General features: G+C 37.3%; 1 non-coding gene across 1 annotated transcript; it reads left to right on the plus strand.

Annotated features, from left to right (window-relative positions):
• Positions 1-3,021: 3,021 nt before the first annotated feature.
• LOC115524384 lies at positions 3,022-3,126 on the plus strand. The gene has a single exon (XR_003972086.1). It is a non-coding gene; the product is annotated as a small nucleolar RNA U13 (small nucleolar RNA).
• Positions 3,127-5,936: the final 2,810 nt, after the last annotated feature.

Here is a 5,936-nt window from a genome sequence, read left to right on the forward strand (position 1 = left end):
CTTTCTCTCATATAATCCTAACTTTTCGCCATAGATGAATATGAGGCCAATGAGCAAAGAGAGACAGAAAAGTAGATGTAGAAAAAAAAAATATGGAGGAAAATCCCTTGTTCTATTTCCAGGGCCCTGTGTCTAACCAGACCTGAACGTGATTCACTGATGTTTTTAAACTTACAATTTTATGAAAATAATTTATTACTCTTTCATTTTTAATTTTCAAAAATTTTACTCACTATTGTGAACCGCAATCTATATTAAATTTCACTCTTTGGTTGGTAAATGATGTCATTGTTCACCATTTACAAGGAAACGCTGAACTATTTGCAGATGGTGGAATTCAACAAAGGCTATACGAGTGGTAGATCTCTATCACATGCAAATAGTTGAGTCAGCCTAAGGTCTCAGTGGCTTCTCCTAGAAGGGATTGCTGAATTCTTTTTACGCTGAAGCAAAGTCACAAACTGAAAATAGTAGTAATAGCTCAACTGAGACTCTAGGAAACATAGCAGAAAACTGTTAGGATGCTGGGCGTGCGTTGGTACTGTCTGTAGTCTTCAGTAGCACAGTGGAAACAGACTGAATCTCACAGCCCAAAGATTTATACAGTCAGGTAAGCATTTGGATTTCACTTTAATGATACGGGAGTACATTCCAGAGTAACAATGGTGAGAATGCTGCTTCTCACCATTTTATACTTACTCTTGTTCCCACCCTTTGCCCTCCTAACACAGTGGGAAGGTTGAAAGGTAATTATTGTCTCAGTGCCTTTAAAATTACAAAGGAAGCAGCACTACTTGTGAATTTCAGGAATAGCGCCATTATTGTTTTTCAACTCACAAGAGGAGTACAGTCCAATGACTGTATGACCAGATATTAAGAAGCATAAAAGTTTAAATAAAAGTTATTCAGCAGAAAACAAAAATAGTATTACACTATGTTCTTTCAGAGTTCAGAAACTGCCTTCAGTATTTGCGGCTTCATACCTCTTAAATTTTATTTTCAGTAACATCCTCTCATGGAATCCTGGCAGAATATCACAGTATGAAGGGACATTAAGATCATAGGTCTTCTTTTTGTAATGAAGTGATAGATTATCTTATTTCTTTTTGCTTCCTTCCTCAGTATATCACTTTGAGTAAATGTTGAAGACTGTAATAAATTGACATCATATTTTCAAACCCTCTCTTTTATGCTGAAGGTCATTTGGATAGGCGCTTGCCAGTAGTTTCCAATAAGACGGTATTGTCTAGATAACACTTAAAGTAAAATTTGCCAAGGAGCTTTTTGGGAGGGAGGACTAATGCTAATTATGGACAGAAAAACACAGCGACTTTGAAGTACACTTTTAGAAGATAAAGAATTGCATTATTATGGCATGTATCATTCTAATTAAGTACTTGTTTTAGTTTAATGTCAAACATCCTGAAGTACCTAAGTAATACAAAATAAACTAGATCCTTCCTCAATGTTTTAAGAAAAGCTGCAAGCATGGTTAATACTGAATTATTTGAGAAAATAAGAACAACTAACAAAATATATGATCAAGCGTTAGTAACAATACATGAAATTCTAGATCATGGGTAGAGTGAATTCACTTATTCAGGTAACGGTTGCTCTGTCTTCCAGCCAATCAGATCAGTAAGGTCTCAACACACGAATGGAACTGCAGAGACAAACAAGAATCTGAACGTTGGGGTGCCTGGGGGGCTTGGTCAGTTAAGGGTCCAGCTCTTGATTTTGGTTCAGGTCATAATCTCAGGGCTGTGAGATCGACCCTCACCTCTGGCTCCACACTCCCTCTACTCCTCCCTTTGCCAATGTGCTCTCTCTAAAAGAAAAAAAAAAAAAAAGAATCTGATTGTTGACTCTGTCAGTAAGTAGCTGTGTGGATGCAGGTAACTTGCTTACCTTCTCTAAGTTTCAGTTTTCTTGTCTGAATAATGGGAACATAATTAGAAAGAACCAATGAGATAGATTATATATATAAAGCCATTTGAACTTCGCTTAGTGACTAAGAAGCACACCTATGACTTGCTGTTCTTATTTCTGTATTGTTGTTGTTATTATTATATGCCTATCAATATACAAATCTAAAATAAATATATTCAATGAATGTGCCATTGATCTTCAATCTGTATAAAAGTATGTATTTATCCACTAAATTGCTTCATTAAGTTCTATGTTGTATATGTATCATTCATTTTTATAACTACGCTAAGGTTTAGTGTCTTCCAAAACTCACATGCTCAAAGAGACAAACATTTATAAATGGATATAAAATAGTATTGAAGAGAAAGGAACTAAACTATGTTTGGAGCCCTGGATGTACTTCTTCCTAGGTGTGGGACCTTAAGCATCACATGAACTATCTGTGCTTAGGGTGTGCTTAGCATGTGTGAAGCATAGGTAAACATTTTTTTGTAGAAATCCTATCTATATCAATAATTTTGGTGCCCCTAAATTAGCAGGCTGCTACTTTCTGATGCTAGCTGTGCACTACTTAATGAAAGAAATGGCATAGGGGTCATTGGGAGTCTTTACCTTGCCAGGCTACTCTCCTGAAATCAGGGACAAAAATTACTAGGCTGTGGCACATCTCTATACATGTGAGTGTCAAGGCCCCTTACAGCATCAGATGAGTTAGGAAAGTGCCCAAAGGAAGGAGGTAGAGACTGGGTCCTATCTGGGGACCAGGCTGGGCTCAGGACTCCGTCCTCAGATGACACCACTGGTATAAACCTGTGCCCGAAGGGAACTTTTTTTTGAAGAAGGCATCCATGAGTATAAGACTTCATGAGTCCCAGTGTGGCATGACCCGAAGTAGCAGCCCTGCTCACCTGCGTAAGAGGTCAGTACTTCTCTGAGCAACAGCCTCCTAAGCTATACAATGATAATATCAATACTGCGCTTAATACGTTATCATATGCTTTAAAGCAGCTGTTGTGCATATAGTTCAGCACAGTTATATCACCGTAAATACCAGTTTCAAAACATGAAAGCATTTTAACATCAAACGTGCAGACCGCTTTGTTGTTCATAAGCATGACGACTGGGGTGTTCATGCTGTTGTGTCCCATGTGCTTCCCTCAAATCTTGTTACAATGTCAGCACATTACCCATCTGATGTGAAAAAAAAAATCACAAGTACAGAAAAGTTGGGGCGCCTGGGTGGCTCAGTCGGTTAAGCGTCCGACTTCGGCTCAGGTCATGATTTCGCAGTCTGTGAGTTTGAGCCCCGCGTCGGGCTCTGTGCTAACAGCTCAGAGCCTGGAGCCTGTTTCAGATTCTGTGTCTCTGACCCTCCCCTGTTCATGCTCTGTCTTCTCTCTGTCTCAAAAATAAATAAATGTTAAAAATATATATATTAAAAAAAAAGTACAGAAAAGTCTACAGAAATCAAACTTACAGGAAGGTCTACCCATTGGAGTGCTTACTGACTCAGTCAGTGGAGCATCTGACTTTTGATCTCAGCTCAGGTCTTGATCTCAGTATTGTGGGTTCAAGCCCTGGGTTGGGTTCTGTGCTGGGAGTGAAGCCTACTTAAAAAGAAAAAGAAAAGAAAAGAAAAAAAAAAGTCTACCCACAATTCAATTGCTTATTCCTGCATCATAATCACATGCTGTTTTATTTATAAAAATCCTAAATCATAGATAAAAACTCCCCATTACCTCTACCAATGCCCAATACATTTTAAAAATAAACTTTAAACATTCTACTTAAAAAGAAACTTGAGAATTTGGAAATTCACAAACTTAGTGTGAGTCAGAATCACGTGAAGAGCTTTTTAAAAGATGGCTGTGATTCAACATTGGAGTTCATTTTTCTATGGGCAGGACTTAAGAATTTGCATTTCTAACAAATCCCTAAATTGATTCAGATGCTGTTGGTGTAGGGACCACGCTGTTATGAGTTATTCTGATAATAGCATCGTTGCCCCATTTTTTGCTTTCTATTTGTTAGTCATTTCTAGATTTTTCCAAGTTTGTAATGGGGACAGTTACTTTCATCTATTTAACAAACCTCCAACATGTTTTAGAAACTAATTTCCTCTATTGCACACCCTCCATCATTCTGGGTTCATTGCTTTAATTACTTTTATATATAAATATATGATAGTAAATTTATAAATGTACACATACAGATAAAATTATATAATATTTCACAAATATCAAAATATATGTGACCAACATTCTTCATTCTTCGTGAATTTGACTCAACATGAAAACAGTATGATAGTTGAAGGCGATAATTTTATCGGTGTCTTTTAATTTATCAGTGCACTCACTTCATTTTGGTGTTCTGAAGCATTCGATCACCTTTCTCCCATAACTTCATTCCTGTCAATATTATCATTAGTATGTTTCTTGTTATTGATTTGGCCTCAATAAGTAAGTACATAGAAGTAAGAATATTACAAAATATTCACAAATAAAAGAACTTTATTCAGGAACACTGTAACAAACACCTGAGGTCACAGATGTTTTAAACCAATATGCTCCATTGCTATACTGGTTACTGTAGCAGTCCAGGGCAGGCTGCCCCAAAATGTATCACAATGGCATATTGATCATTTTGAATTAAAGTTGTCTAAGAAACGGTCAGTGCAAAAAGGACACGCTGACCTTCCTTTGCCTCCAGAGAGCAGGGATAAATCCCCCAGGTGAAAGGTACCTTTTCTGTACAGGAAGGTAAAGAGGTATCATTAACACCAGAGATAGGAATTTAGAGCTGAGAAGATTATAAACTAAACAAACCATGTTACTTTTACTAATTTACTACTGCAGCTCAACTTCGGTTTAGGATTCTTACTATTTGAAGCTCCCAAACAAAAAGTTTCCTTGTCCTGGCACATCTTCACAGATTTAGGTCTCTGTCTAAAATGTATAAAAGCTGGATGCCTTGGTCATTTCTTCAGGTCTCAGTTGTACTGTTTGGACTCCACGCACGTGTCATGAGACTTTGGTTCTTTTCTCCTGTTAATCTGTCTCCTGTCGATTTAATTCTTAGAACAGCTACAAGAACCTTGAAGAGTGGAAAACTTTGTCCTCCCCAAAGCATGCTAAAAGTAGAATTTACCTTGATATTAAGTATGTTTGTATATTTTTGAGATCTCAGTGTGAGGTCTTTGGAGATATTGAAATAATAGATTAAAAGCACTTGAGTGTTTGGTATTTGTTGCCATATTTTGTAAAAATTTTCCCTGAGAGGGGCGCCTAGGTGGCTCAGTTGGTTAAACGTCTGACTTCAGCTCAGGTCATGATCTCACAGCTTGTGGGTTTGAGCCCCACGTCAGGCTCTGTGCTGACAGCTCAGAGCCCGGAGCCTGCTTCAGATTCTGTGTCTCCCTCTCTCTCTGCCCTTGCCCGGCTCGCACTCTGTCTCTCTGTGGCTCAAAAATAAACAAACATTAAAAAAAATGTTTAAATTTTCCTTGAGATAATGAATATCTGTATTATAAATAGTAAGTAAGTAAAAAAATAAACAAACAAAACTTGACCTTTTGCACAATAAATGAAATTTAGGAACATCATTGCATTTAATAGTTTTTTACAGAATTAAATTATTTTTGGGTCTTTTAGTCTGCCTTTCTAGCAGTGTCTTCCTTTTTCCCCTTCTGATTCCCTAGCTTCTCTTAGGGGTTCATCTGAGTCTGGAATGCTGACAAGCATTCTACCATCAAAACACAGCAGCCTGAGGTGTGTAGTTTGCTAAGTTTAATCACTATTTATTCTATCCTGTTGACCATGTGGGTTATATACTTACTCAAAATATTGTCTAAACTAATCCAATCAGAGTGCTTCTCCAAGCTTTTGTTAGCAAATTTATGATATTTCTTCTTTCTTGCATGGTATAAAAGCAAACAAACGAGGTCTGTTAGTAGTGAATTTTCCACCAAAAGGGAAGCCAGTCTGAAGATAAAACCTATTGTCAGACCA

The sequence above is a fragment of the Lynx canadensis genome, chromosome C2 (assembly GCF_007474595.2).
Source record: "Lynx canadensis isolate LIC74 chromosome C2, mLynCan4.pri.v2, whole genome shotgun sequence".
Classification (NCBI taxonomy): Eukaryota; Metazoa; Chordata; class Mammalia; order Carnivora; family Felidae; genus Lynx; species Lynx canadensis.